Source organism: Lonchura striata, chromosome 4, assembly GCF_050655825.1.
Source record: "Lonchura striata isolate lonStrDom1 chromosome 4, ASM5065582v1, whole genome shotgun sequence".
Classification (NCBI taxonomy): domain Eukaryota; kingdom Metazoa; phylum Chordata; class Aves; order Passeriformes; family Estrildidae; genus Lonchura; species Lonchura striata.
This window is the reverse complement of record NC_140706.1, coordinates 25,287,231-25,301,719: the sequence shown is the minus strand read 5'-3', so window position 1 is coordinate 25,301,719 and position 14,489 is coordinate 25,287,231. Positions and strand designations below refer to the sequence as shown.

Sequence of the window (14,489 nt, the reverse complement as noted above, 5' to 3'; positions counted from 1 at the left end):
ACTTAGGTAGATAGAAATTTATAGATTATAAAGAAACAGCTGGGTCAGCAGAACTGGACATGAGATGGACTTAGCTTCTCTGCCTTTATACTTACTGACATCTGTTGTCACCTCTCTTTTGCTATTTTCTTCCTCTTCTTTCCTAGGACTGGCACATTTCCAAGTGGTATGGACCAAACATTAGATCCACGTCTTAAGCCAATCCATCTCTGGACAGTCTGGGGCAAGAGGGAGTCCTGTGCCATTGACAGAAGAGGTGGCTACTGCAGCAAGGCATGTGCTTGTGGACTGTGACTTAAGACATGGCTCTGTGCAGTGGGTTACTGAGCATTTGTATCATGCCTCTGTTTTGTTAGCAAGAGGCCCAGAAATGGAGATTAAGTATTGGTCTCCTGACTATCTGAATTATTGAATTTATAGTTTACTACCTGTCCCTGTTTTGGACCAAACGATCCCACTTGCCAGAGTGTCCTTAAACATGTGGACGCTTGCCTGCCTGGTTTTATTTAACAATAAAGACATAGCTTGTGTGATTAAGAGAAGAGTCTCCAGGGGAAAATGTTCTACATATCCTGTAGCAGTAATTTAATCCCAGTCCTTTTAAGAAAAAATCACCTTGCATACTCCCTTTAATAAGGCAAATACTTCAGTGTGCAGGATTAGGATGAAGGCTTCATTCCCTGTGACTTGTGATTGATATAAGTAGGTCTTGGCTTTGCAGGCATGAGGTCTATGTTGTTGATCCATGAAGGGGCTGGGTTGTTGGCTGAAGACTTAGGTCGCAGCCAAGACCAGTTTATGTATGCAGAGAAAGAAAATGTTGCTCAGCTACTAATTAATAAACCTGATACTGGTATTCAAATTACATTTACTATCACAAATAGTGAATATAGTGAAATAGCAAATCTGGCTGAAGTTTTGGATCAGATCATGAAGTGTGTCCACACTTATTTTCCTTCCATCAAATCAGCTATTGAAAGAAAATGGAATTTTATCTGAGTTGTTGCATGATAAACACTCAGGTCACATGTTGGCACCCTTGCATTCTAGCAGTCCTACTGCAGTTAAATTAATAATGAGGATGTGACCTCAAAAAAACCCAAAATCATCTGGACTCTCATGAGTATTTGGAATTGCAATTCTTTGAGTAGAGGCCCCACTAAATAGTGGAAGTGCTAAAAACTTAGAGTGTTAAAGTTAGTATATTGCTCCCCTTGTAAACCTCTTGAATAGGATTTCATGGAGAAGCTGATTTTGGTTTAATTGAAACACATCAGAAAACAGTGTTCTGGTGTTTTAATTACAACAGAAGGAAAAACAGCAATAGGAAAATGTACTTGAGTAGTAATTGTGGCAGGTACATTGGCAGTAATGAAAGAAATCTTATTCTTGCTTATCATTGTCAACAGGGGGGCATTGTTCCTTCAGCTCTTTCCAGTGAATCACCAGATTATCACAAATCAGTCCCCAAGTGCTATTTCAATAGCACGAATTGGAGAGACAAGCAATTTTCAGATGTACTCTGTTCATTTAAAATGTCTTTTTCCAGTGGATGATATGGGAAATTAACTTTGTGTCCTCCTTGTTGGCACCATAGGCACATTATTTCTGGAGAGCAATATCTTCCAGACATATACACTGCAGAGATTTCCACCACTACATGTCAGCACAAAGGCTACAATGCCAGTTGTACTGATTCCTGTGCAATAGTGAATGGGAAACAAGAAACTTGAGATCAGTCTAGAAGATTGAAATGCTTGTTAAGTGTCCACATAAAAAAGATGTTAATTCAGAACGGAGAGTAAGTTGAGCTGAGACATAGGATGGGATTTCTATCAATTTTCTTTAAGACCCCCAGGCACTTATCCCTGATGAGAGCGAGCTCAGACTGGTCACCATGGTTGGATGTTTAACAATGAAAGCATGTTCCAGTTTGGTGAAGGTTTCATTGCAACTAAGCATAAAGTCTTAAAATATTTTAAGTGTCTCTTCAGATTATTTTAAAATCTGAAAATAAAATTTTGAAGGGAAAAAGTGATCTTTTTCCAACCTCTTAAAGGTATATTTTTGCATAAAGAAAGAAAAAAACTTTGCCTGTAAAACTTATTGGGTGCGCTTCACCCATACCCTTCTGCATAGTAATCCCTATGTCAGAGCTGTCTCAAATATATTTGAACAAAGTGTTATCAGCTAGAAAGCTAGTGTCTATAGGATGTCAGAGTGCTGGGTTCCACTGAATTGAAATATTTGATTAGAACTCTCTTCCTTTTTGAGATAATTTTCAAGGAAAAAAAAGAGATAGCTAAAGCAAATAATTTGACATACCTATGTTCCCATCTCTTTTCTGATGTTGAAGCTGCAACCTCATTTTACAGTTGCAGTAGTGTCTTTTGAGTAGGACAAGGATAATGAGCATGCTATGAATGAATTTCAGAGAGCAGCCAAAAAAGTCAATCAATTCAAATAAAGTTCCCTCCTGTCTTCATTCTGGTACCCAAACATTTAATTGATTCAACTCTAGTAAAGTGTCAATCTAAAATGTTAAAATGAGGTTATTGGAAATGCTTGTTTAAATTGCTTGACTACAACCAGGCAAAAATAATCCAGGCTGTAATTTTATAGCAAAGTGATAAAATTTGATTATATTTAACTCAGATTCTTTATCCTGTGTAACTCATGTGATCTTTGCAAAAAAAGCAAAGTCATGTCTCTGGGATGGAAGCAAGTATTGCATATCAGGGCAGTACAATCACAAGAGTTCACTGGCAAAAATATTTCTGTTGACCATGATGGCTGAATTTATTAAATGGCTTTTCAGTCTACTTACTTTATTGCAGAAGGTCCTAGATGAACACAATTTGCTAATGCAATTGTTTTCAAGTATATCTAACATATTTGTATCCCTGGCTTGATTAAATTTGTTTTTTTTTTTTTACACTTGTTGTCTGTTTACACCTTTATTTGGATGGTATTGTATTGTATTAAACATACAAATGCACCATAAAGAAGCTTAGAGGGTAATAGCAGAACTGCAGCTATATATTGAGAGAAAGAAAAACATAACAATGCCTTAGTTTGTCTCTTCCCTCGCTTATTTTAAAGACAGATTATTTAACACACCAATTAAACCTTATTAGTCATATTAAAACTTTACATAAAGTCATATGCTCAGCATCTTAATATATTGAAACAACAAGGGCTACAATCTCTTTGAAGTGGCTGGGGAGACATTTGCTTTATATTCTAAAATGAATTTTTATGAAACTCCTACGTGTGAATGAGAAGTTGCATTAACAGCTCTTTTAAATACTCATGTGAACTAGCTTTAAAACCAGTGATTGCCTTGCAAAAACTTCTCCACAGCATAGCTTGCATTTTCATGCAACACATTCCTGTCTCATGTTGCATAAGCCATTGGATTTCAAACTTTTCCTTCAAAAAATGTTTTGTGTGACTTGTATCTCAGACTCCTTTGACAATAAGAAGTATATTTCTCTGCAGTACAAGAAATTTAAACACAAATTACTTTATTTTACAGTATATATAATTTCAAGTAATACATTGATTAAAAGGATTTGCACCATTGGGGAATGGAGTCTGTCACCTATAGGCAGAAGCTTGGGCATTAAGTTCAAGTAAGGATTTACAGATTTTGGTGTTTCTATTTTGCTAGCTATTTACATGCTTTCTGCTCTGCCAAAAGCAGAATGGATGCAAAGCCTTTCTGTACAATTGGAGTAAGTGTCCTTGAAAAACCAACATACCCACCCACCACTCTTCATCCAAATTAGACAGATCTGAAGCATATGGGGAAAAGAGTAACTTTTCTCTATTTTTTTTTTTGGGGCAAATTCCTCAGAAATTTCAGTGAGAAGTGCAGAATAATAAAAACCCTGTGTATATGTATGTGTGTGATGAGGAGTTATTTGCTTGCTTGTTCTTTTTTTTTTTTTTGTTCTTCCAGAATATATCCCTTCTGGAAATAGCATTGAAGGAACATGCCTTCATAGCAATATGCCTGAATCTCCTCATTATCTCCATCCTGTTGGACAACTCCTTTTGTTTCTACATAGCAGCCTGTGGTGCCATAACCAAGATGGAGTTAGTTCTCTTGTATGTTGATAGTTGAGTTTCCATAGTGTCACACAAGTAGGACAGTGACTGGGGTGCTGTTATGGGAGAAGTGGTCAGAATGTATCTGGCAGATACCTGATAAATATCTGCCTAGAATGTAAGAACCTCAGTATTTTCTAGAAATAGAAAATAGCTTGAATTTTAAAGTAATAAGCTCAGGAGATGTTTATAAGTAACAGGCAGCTGTTCTGAACATTGAGCTCTCCCTCTCTGCATGCCCATGTGTTGAGGTTTCTAACAAGAAGTCTGGATTCTGCTTAACTCCTACTTTGGATACAGCCTCAATTGCCTGTCTCAGCACGGGGTGCCTGGGACCTAGGGACTGTGCATACACCAATGACTGGAAAAAGGAGAGACAGGCCAGGCTTTGACAGGTCCATTTTCCTCCTGGGTGCCCTATCTGAGGTACAGCTGCACATGCAGAAGGCAAATTTGCTCTCCAGAATACTACTCTGGCTGTGAAGTACCTGCATAAAGTGATTTGAGTTTTTTGATATGTTTGCACCTGACTGATAGAAATAAAGACATTCTAGCTAAATAAAGGAAGAATTTCTTATATCTCTTTAAAGTGAACCACCACTGTCAAAGCTCTGATGAGGAAATGCAAAATTGTCTTCAATATATGTATATAAGTAAATTCTCACCGATTTACTACTGTTTAAATGGGAATTATATCCTTCTGTCTTTAGGAAGGCCTGTAAAATCAAATGGTACAACTAGAGTCACAGGACACGTTCACTGGTTGCTTGCAATCAGGATAAGTTGTGGACACTAGGACAGGTTTCAGTTTGTGAAGTGTATGGGTTCCTTCTCTAAGGGTCTGAGAAATGGAGCCATGAAATGTTGGCAGGCTTTAATTCACTATATATCTCCATGGGGAGGATTTTAGAGGTCTGCAAATTGATAATGTTTGAAACCAAAGCGCATTAGGTTGTTATATAAAAGGAGGGAGAGTGGGATGATAAAAATACATGCTTCAAAGCTTTATTTGGAACTCTGGGCCCTTTATTGGAAACATAAAAGTATACAAGTTAAAACACAGATAACTATATCTTCATAGTATTGGGAGAGCTAGTGGTCCAAGCTGCACCTGTGAAAGGAAACAGAGAATGTGCAGAGTGCCAAAGGCTTGCCTGGCAGGTAAGTGAGGAGGGGAAAGGAATGCTGGACACTGGCTGACTAGCAACTTCAGCCTACACACAAACAGCCTGGATATTGCCAAGATTTAGTTGTATTGTAGTTGCTGTATAATTAATTCATTTAAGCATGGATAAGGGTCTTTGTAATTTTAAATCTAAATAAACCCCTTCATCCATTAGGGCACGATGCAGTATTTTGAGATGTGTGTTCATTTTTTGAAAGCTTGGGCACTTAACTGATTCTCCAGGTGGGCAGCTTTCATGCTGCAGTTTAGTATCAAAAATGCCTTTCTGGCATAACTAAGGCAGCCTCTGCTGGGAATAGCATCATAGCATGGCTCAGACATCAGCAGTCCCTCTCCTGGCCAAGTGTGTGAACAGCTATTCCTTGATTCCTTGAGCTCTGGGAGACTTTTTTTTTTTTCCCCGGATACTTGTTTTTTTTGCTGCAGAAACACATATATTCCAATACAAGTTTTATGCATGTCCTACTACATTTATCCCTCTTTAAAATAAGGGGGAATAGGGGAATTGTCTTTTATGATTTTTACAAAATCATACAAAAGCTTTTCTGTATTTCTGGTCTGTAATTCTGGATAAGGACCTGGAAGTGAGTTAATAGAAGTTTTAAGCTACTCTATTAACTGTATCTGATAGTAATAACAGACCAAAGTAAGATAAAACTGTTCTTTTTATTTATGCTTACATATTTATCTTCTTTAACTAATCAAGGTTAAAAACAAGGCTGTAGGATATGCACCCCCTTGTGAAACAATGAAAAGAGGGGGTATTCCTGACCATTAAGACTGGTTTTGACAGATGATTACACTGTAGGAAACACACAACTGTTCAGTCCTGCTTTAATATAGAAACACAACAGTATCCAATCCAGCTAGTAAAGAAGCTTTTTCAGTGGACTAAATACTTCTGTCCCTCTTCCACCTGTACAAAACTGACCTCTCTCTACCAAAGAGCATTTTTGTTCTATATTTTCTTGTTTCAATGACATACATGTCCAGGTACCTCTGAATCTCTAGTTTCTACTTTTAGACTTAGATATCAAAGTTCCTAATTGAGTTCATGAGATAATTTTCTTTCCTTATCATGGTCTTCTATTAACCTTTCTCATTTCTCTGAGATTTATTATCTAATCTTTGCTTGCCAGTGGCTGAAGTACATTTGCCATTTGCTCTTGAGAGTTCTGGGTACAGTAAGAAAGATATGGATTCTAATAAAATTAATTCTTAAATGACTTTGCTAACATTTTTCATTCACTTTTTACCTCCCATCCTTTTGGGATGGAAATGAGGAATGCATATCTGCTTAATCAAAAACAGGCCTAATCAATCACACTTTTTTAGTGTGTAGATATATATACACACATATATGTTATGGCTCATTCTCTCTAATAGAGAAAGAATAAATTTGAGGTAGTAGCATATCAAATAAATTATGGTGATGCTGTAGGGCCAGTAATTTTTACTATGCAGTAAAATTATAATGAGATGTATATTATTAAAATATTTTTAATAAATTGACAGTTTTGTAAAAATACTTTTCTGTTCAGCAGAAAACCTCTAAACTTAATCTTCATCCATGTGTACATATTTAAGATACTTCGAGACACCTCACTTATTTCTGACTTCTGTCAACATGTATCTTACTCTTCTGAGGTATTCAGAGTATATGTTGTTATAAAATATACAACTGTGATGTCACTGAATCCATATTGAGCCTTAAGGGGAAAATCCTAATATTAACAAAACAACAAGAGAAAGAATTGTAACTTGTTCTCTATGTCTTTTTGGAAGAAATTTGTCTCAACCAGCCAATAAGTCTCAAAAAAAAAAAAAAAAGTAATTTTGTGTTTAAAGGTTCCAGAGCAGTCATGGCAACATATTTTAATAGCATATCTTTTTCATAACCATAATGAGCTGATGTAGCGTGGTTGCTTGGAAAAGGGCAGGTTTCATGTGTAAGGAATCAGTATACACATTATTAGTTCAAAAATGCACTTTTCTGCAAGGCAGCTCCATCCAAAAACTGGACAGTGATGGTATTTAAATATCTGTGCAACAGATGCTACTAGTGTTGCCAAATGAACACTCAACAACTGTGTCTGTAGGTGCTTGTGATAAAATATGCCTATAAGTTTTGTACCGTTTTAATGATAAAATTATTGCTATAATTGATTTTTTTTCTACTATGAAGTAATAGTGTTGAAACACTCAAGATGTTTAGAAGTAAAATAACTCTGCTCCTGCATATAGTTTTCCCAGTCAACACTGTCTTCAGTAGAAAATATAGCTGAAGATTACAAAAGGGATTTTCCAGTATTTTCAAAGTTTAATCAAAGAATGAGAAATATATCCCAAACCAAGAAGAATCCAGAAAAATGATGCTCAAACATCTGGTTTGCTCCCTTTTTCTTACCAACAGTTGTTTTACACTCTCACAATCTCCTATTGCAGCTGTTCCACTTTGCTAGAAACCCTCTATTTTCACGGGCACATCTATTTGAGTTACTCACCTCTTTTGTGGTTACTATTGTGGTTACTCACTTTTGTGGTTACTTTTTGTGGTTATCTATTGTGGTTACTCACCTCTTTTGTCCTTCAGCAGCAAGATCTCTTTTTTGCTTTGATGTTTCCTAAAGAAACCTCATCAGAGCTTCCTACCCTCTTTTTGCCCCTCTTTCTTCAGCCTTCACTGTAGTAGGCATAAGGAAAAAGCTCTCGGCTTTCCTCTGTAGTACAAGTAATCCTGTTATTTCCATGGCCTTTTTGGACTGATATTCCAAGTTTCAATTCCTTCTTCTGAAACACCCATTTAAAAGCTGATTGTTATTATTCCTGTCAGGACCACAAAAGCATCATATACTGAGGTACTAAAACTTTATTTCTCCTGCAAAAACCTTCCTGGTGTGTCATAGGATCACAACTCCTTTACAGTGCCACTTTACATCAGTGATTCAGAAGCACCTCTCTTCTCTGATTCTGACTAATGAACACTGAATTTAGCAACAGTATAAAAGAAGCTACTTGCAGACATGGGACACACTGTGCTGAAGATCCTGACACAGCTGCAGCATCCACCAGACACACCACCTAAGGGGTACCCAGCATATCTGCACCCCTACACATGATCCTTTGACTATCTCCCTGCACCATGCCCCTGTTCATAGTGCAGTAGTAGTGGTCACTGTCTCCTGAGTAGACTCTGAGAATCTTGAGGAATCTTTCCCTTCTGTGAACACAATGAAAGCTCTTCCTTTCTCAGTTCTTTTTGTGCACAGATTTATTTCTGTTCCCCTCTCCTTTGATGTTTCACGCCTTCTGAGAAGAATATAGTCAGTCACAAGGCCTTAACTATTCAAGACCATAAAGACTGCATTTTAAACTGTTACCCTTAAAGTCTTTGAAGTCCCCCTCTGTCCAGCATTAATTTTCCTGGGTTACTCGCCTTGAGTTAATTAGTTCTCTGTGCTCACTGCCCACAGCTTTGATTTATTTTAGAGGTTTCCTTAGTTGCTCAGAAAATGATTTCTTCTTTCTGCATGTGAATGAAATGTAAAAATGGTCTTCAGTATTCTGCAAAATTATTAATTCAGGAAGATGAAAACCATATTGTCGTTCTCTATGGTGAAACCTATTATTATATTACCATTAAGTAGTGATTAAATATACATTGTCCTTGTATAAATATATTATGTTAATAGTACTTCCATGATTTTATAATACTTCAGGATTATTCCAAAACCAATACATGTAGAAAATTCCATTTTTTTTAGTTGATAATGTATTAATTTTCCTCTACCACCTCAGTCCATCAGATCACAGGTACAGAAAAGAGATTGTAGACCATATGCAAAACTTCAGATCTTAAATATGTTTCATAAATACTGTATGAAAATTGAGTTTTTAGGGGACTCATCCTGATACATCCAGTATAGAGTAACCTGCAGACAAATCTGGGTTAATAGCACTAAAGCCATGGAGTTACCTACTATTGAGTATTCATCCTGACATCTGAAAGGTGCAAACATTATCAATCAACTTTTGTTGCTCCTATTGGCAAACTCCACACTGTTAACAAAATCTGAGATGCTTTGAAGTATCTTCACATTTCTTTCCCTAAAAAATTCAGTATTCAGATGGTTTCACTCAAACACAGATATTTGGGTGGAATAATGTGCTAGCTCCTGTCATTCTTCTGTGAAACACATCCAAAGGACTCACCTTCAAAGCAGTCTCTGAAGTGAAAACCCTTGGAAAGAATTATGGGTCCTGTGGAAATCATGAGAATTGGTTGGGATTTTAACACTACAACTTGGGTTTGCCAGGTGACTGGAATGCAGAGATACATAAAAACTTGAGGAAACACAGCAACAATATTCAACTGGTTGCATATGATTAATGTTTTACCAAGTGCATTTTGACAGAGTTGAAGCACAAAATACATAAAATAATGAAAACTGCAAACAAGCAGTCTTTGTTTAAATAATGTCTGAATAGTATTCAGAATCAACTTAAATTTACTCTTTCATTTTTAGCCAAATAAAACCCTACTGTGTCATTTGAAAATACTTAGATGGCTTTGCAAGTACTTTTTATAATTTTTGAGACTTGTTATCAAAGCATCTTGTGTATTACAGAAGTAAAAAATTCTTCATTGATAAAATATTTTTTTCAGTTTAAGGGATGGAACACCAAAGACTCTTTTTACATTTAAAATAATGGTCACCAAATTAAAATATTAATAACAATTAGCTTTGAAATAGTAGCTTTCCCAGAATTTTGATGATGTAATACAGGGCCAACTTGAAGCCTGTGATATTTTTTTAAAATGGAACAGGCTGGTAAAATGTGCAGGAAGCTGAGAAGAAAAATGCCCTGATAAAGAAAGACAATTGGATATATAAATTATATTTAAATTAAAAAAAATCTTTATAGTCTCTTTGAATAGCTTGATCCATTTGATTTTTAATTTTTTTTTAATGCATGATAAGAATTTATTAGAGGAAACACAGTTTATACTGAATTAAAGATAGACCTGCTGCTGGGCAGAAAGAAAAAAAATAGTATTTCCCGTTTCCTGAATGTACCCATGAGGGACTCAATCCAGTCCTTTATGAGTAAAAACCAGAGAAGAAAGACCTTCTCTGCAATCCAAACTACTCCAATGAAAGTATATGAAAGCTACAAGTCTGCCAAATTGGGCTGCACGCACATCTCTAATATAAACAGTGCACAAAGACTATCATGCATATTTTCTTCAGTTTCTTAAATGTAAGCTGTTGGTGTTTTTTGGTAGACTGATCTTTTTTTTTCTTTTAGCTACAGATTTTAATATAAGATTTAGGTTCGGAGCAATAGAAACATCCTTATACAAACAGGAGCCCCTGCTAGTCTTTTAAAATTTCAAAAAATAATAGGATTCCATTCAGCTACATTTTTTTTTTTTCCTTGAAGAGAAACTGATTGGGAATTGTAAGATCCACATACATTTTTTTTTTTTTTACTGGAAATAATCCTGTTGGGAAATACATAATTAAATACATAATAAAAAAGTTACAGTCAAGGATATGACTATATGAGGTTTCTGGTGAACAGTTGCCTGTGTTAAATGGGAAGCAAAAGAGAAGAGTGGGAATTCTGTGAAGTCTGTAAAGTTGGAAGTTTAAGTTGTGTGACTAAATAAATTAGATTGAGGAAATGAGTAATTTTTTAATTTCTTGCATCCCAGATCACTGTCCCTCTGCCTCTGGTGTTTGTGACAACAGATTGAGGCACTGAGGGAGAGTCAGCACTGGGGAGCATCTTGTCCCAGCTAACATGCATGTTTGTGACATATGGTCATGCTCATGCCTGCTTTTCAATACAGAGGCAATTTGGGCTTAGCTAAAAGCATTCTCCATCAAATGTGGCCCTGCGCGCCCCAGGTAGGGTGGGGAAGGAGCTGTCCCTGTGCACCCACAGCATCCCTTAGGGCTTCCCAGGAAAAAGGGACTTGCAATACACCAAATCAAGCCTCTAAAGCCAGGTGCCACAGTGAAGAATTAGTGCAGAAAGAAGAGGGAAACCCAAAGAGGGAAGAGGGGCCTGTTGCCACAGTCCCAAAATGTAGCATGCAACTTGTCCACCCACGCCAGGGACTGGCCAGGTTCTTAGAGTGACAACAGAGACCATCAGAATGAGCTGAGAGCACAAAGCCATGTACCACAGAATCAATCAATTAAAAATGACACAACAAGCTCTCTTCTCAAATAATCTTAGTGGTGTTTTATGAACTCTTACCATGGGCACCTCTTTTTGTGTGGTGGACTTGAATAGCACCATGCAAAGCTTTTGGGTAACACAGTTCTTGCTTTGTAGACAGTAGCATATTATTTTTATTGCAGATGCTCTCTTGTGTACAGCAGTTGCTACCCAGACTCTCACAAATACAATACTGTGTTGACATAAACTATCTGCCATGTGCAACTATTTATACATTCTAGCTACATCCCAGAGATATGAGGGCAGCTGTTTTTCCTTGAAAATCCCTTGGCACTTTCCAGCAGTTTTGACTCAGCTTTGTGAAAATGAATATTAAAATGCAGCCCAGTTTTCTTTCTCCTCCTTTGGAGCATGGATGGCTACTGCAGACTCACATATGAAAGAGAGAGCATATTTTGGATTCCCCTCGTGAGTCATCACCCTTTCACTGGTGATTCATTGCTTGAAAGGAGAGGAAGGTAAATCAGGACTGTTTAGATGAGCTGTCATCCATTTATCTGGTTATTTATTTATTTTAGCCTGGGGCATTCTCAAAGCAATGGAATGCAGCCCTACTGACAGCGGCCGAAGCCTGAAGCTTTTTCTCGGGCTCTGGGCTGTACTTGGCATCTGCATGCTTGGAAGTGAGGAGAGATGAGACAGAGAACCTTCATCCACACAAAGATCCCTTGTGCTTAAGCAAGAGTGAAGGGTTCATACTGCCAGCTTGGATGCATGCTAGGAGAAATCATGGGGTAATTCAATGGCCTCCAGCAGGGCAGGCTGAGCACCCATCTAACCACCTCCTCAGTCCTGGGGTGCTTCTTATCTGTCCAGCTTGGAAGCTTTCTGATCTCTCTATCTGTTGATGCAGCAAGGGGCAGTTTAGGAAACAGCAATAGTTGGAACAGGCACTGAAATCCAGCAGTTTGTTTATGCAGTTGTCTATACTATGATTTAATTGTCATCCTGCATAATATGTCATCTGCAGTGTGCTGAAAAGCTAAATTCTTCTTTTAAATGCATAAAAATACTGTTATGACAGTTAATTAACCCAGAAATATATAGCTCCATGCTTCTGCAAAATGTGAGCAGACTGTTATAAACTACAGCTACACCCTTAAGCAATTATATGGCTTATGGTTTTTTTCTAAAAAACCATGGGACATAGCACAACACTTCTCCTCCTAGACTCCATCAATGAAAAAGCTACATTTGTGTTAACTCAAGCATGGAGTAATGTGTTTTTTTCTGTTGTTGTTGTTCTTGCTGAAGCTAGGCAAGACATTTCATGTTAGAACTGTCTTTGGGTTATTTGTTGTTACTGATAGAAGAACACCTTTGTGTGTGTTTTAGCTAACATTAGTCAAAGACAGGAAGAAACTCTTTGAAGTCCTGGGAGGCAGAATTATTTTTAAAATGCAAACTTTTTGCCACCCAAGATAATGTAGTCTTGGATCAGCAACAAAAGCTTTCCTGACTCGGAGCACTTATTGAACAGACTGCTAACTGAATTCTGGCCATTTTTTTGAGAGAAATTAAATAAGGCCAAATGATTAAATGTTTTTATAAGAAATTTAGAAAAGCATCCATTATTTTAAATTTAAATTTTAAATGCACTCTTGGTAAGAATAAATGACCCATGATTATTTTCTGCTCAAAACCTGGCACTGCCAGAACTGCCAATTTCAGCAATTTTCAGGCAATCTGAAGGTCTGCATTGCACTTCTTGTTCAAGAGTGACTTGTGCTTATTTACAAAAGATAGTTCTTTTTGAACTAGTTTGTCTGAAAAGTTCATCCCTCCTTAATCCCTTTGTTTGTCATACTATAATCTAGCTTTCTGCTTATTTTAACTGATCTTTCATGTTACTGGATCCCCAGAAGCAAAATTTAAGTAATTGAATAGATATTTTAAACACAGAAATATCACCGCTCAATTGTGTCATCTGCCTACAGCCTGCATTATGGTGCTAGGCTGAGATGTGCAGAAGCACATCCTCTAACAAGTTGTCTGAGGCTCTGAGGCTTAGGCAGATCCTGTGATCATTGATAAATTCGTGTGCATAAAATATTATTTAGGATGGCCAGTATCAGCTAGTGACAAGCTTTTGCAGAAACAAAGATAACCACTGGCAAGTGATTCCTCATATCACCAGGCTGCAAAGTCAGCACATGGCAATTTTTTAGGCCACACAAAGTGGCAGAAGTCTAGTGTCTTTCCTTTCTGTCTCTTCCTGGAAAAAGGGTTGATTACAACTGACCCTACATTTGTAAAATTTGCCCTGAATATCAATCACATTGTAGCAATACAAAGGGATTTGGTTTTGAGCTTTAAAATATATACAAACACAGGGGAACTCAAAGTAGTTCTATGTTGCAACATTGATTTTTAGAAATTAAGTATATTTCTATCTTTCTAATAAACAAGTTCTACTTGCCCCAAACTGGATACTTGAGACATGAAACATCATAGATCTGTGTTGCTTTACCTTAAAAAAATCTTCAGAGTCCAAGAAACACTTGAAAGATAAACTGTATTTATACAAATAACACAAAGGTAATTATATTTATAGAATAATTTTACATGTATTTTCATTTTCAGCATTCTGTCTCATCTACTCAAGCAAAGATCTCATTTTGCCGTGAGCTATAAAACATAAAACAGGTATTTGCAGATGAAGAAAAGTGTTGCTTCTATAAAAGCAGATCTCCTCTTCCTCTCAACTCAGACCAAGAGTGATTAGCCAGCTGGTAAATGTGTTACATTGCCCTCTGTCGCTTGTCTTACATTTCTCCCACCAAAGTCTACTCTAAAAGGATGAGGAAAGTTTCACTACTCCTGATAGCAAAGACTCTCTGCTCACTCTTTCTGTAGGTATCTTTGCGTTTAGAGAAAATTAAAAATCCTCATGTGGTATTTAAAGTTCAAATCTGGGAAAAGTATAATCCTGGGAAAG

At 36.9% G+C, this 14,489-nt stretch overlaps 2 long non-coding RNA genes across 5 annotated transcripts in view; one reads left to right on the top strand and one right to left on the bottom strand.

Annotated features, from left to right (window-relative positions):
* LOC146767566 (uncharacterized) overlaps positions 1-13,504 on the top strand; it is a 28,275-nt gene extending 14,771 nt beyond the window's left edge. The window contains exon 3 of the long non-coding RNA XR_014955089.1: positions 147-13,504. This is a non-coding gene — a long non-coding RNA (uncharacterized LOC146767566). The remainder of the gene's footprint in view (positions 1-146) is intronic.
* LOC110484987 (uncharacterized) overlaps positions 1-14,489 on the bottom strand; it is an 83,711-nt gene that overhangs the window by 64,226 nt on the left and 4,996 nt on the right. The gene's annotated exons all lie outside the window — the stretch shown is intronic.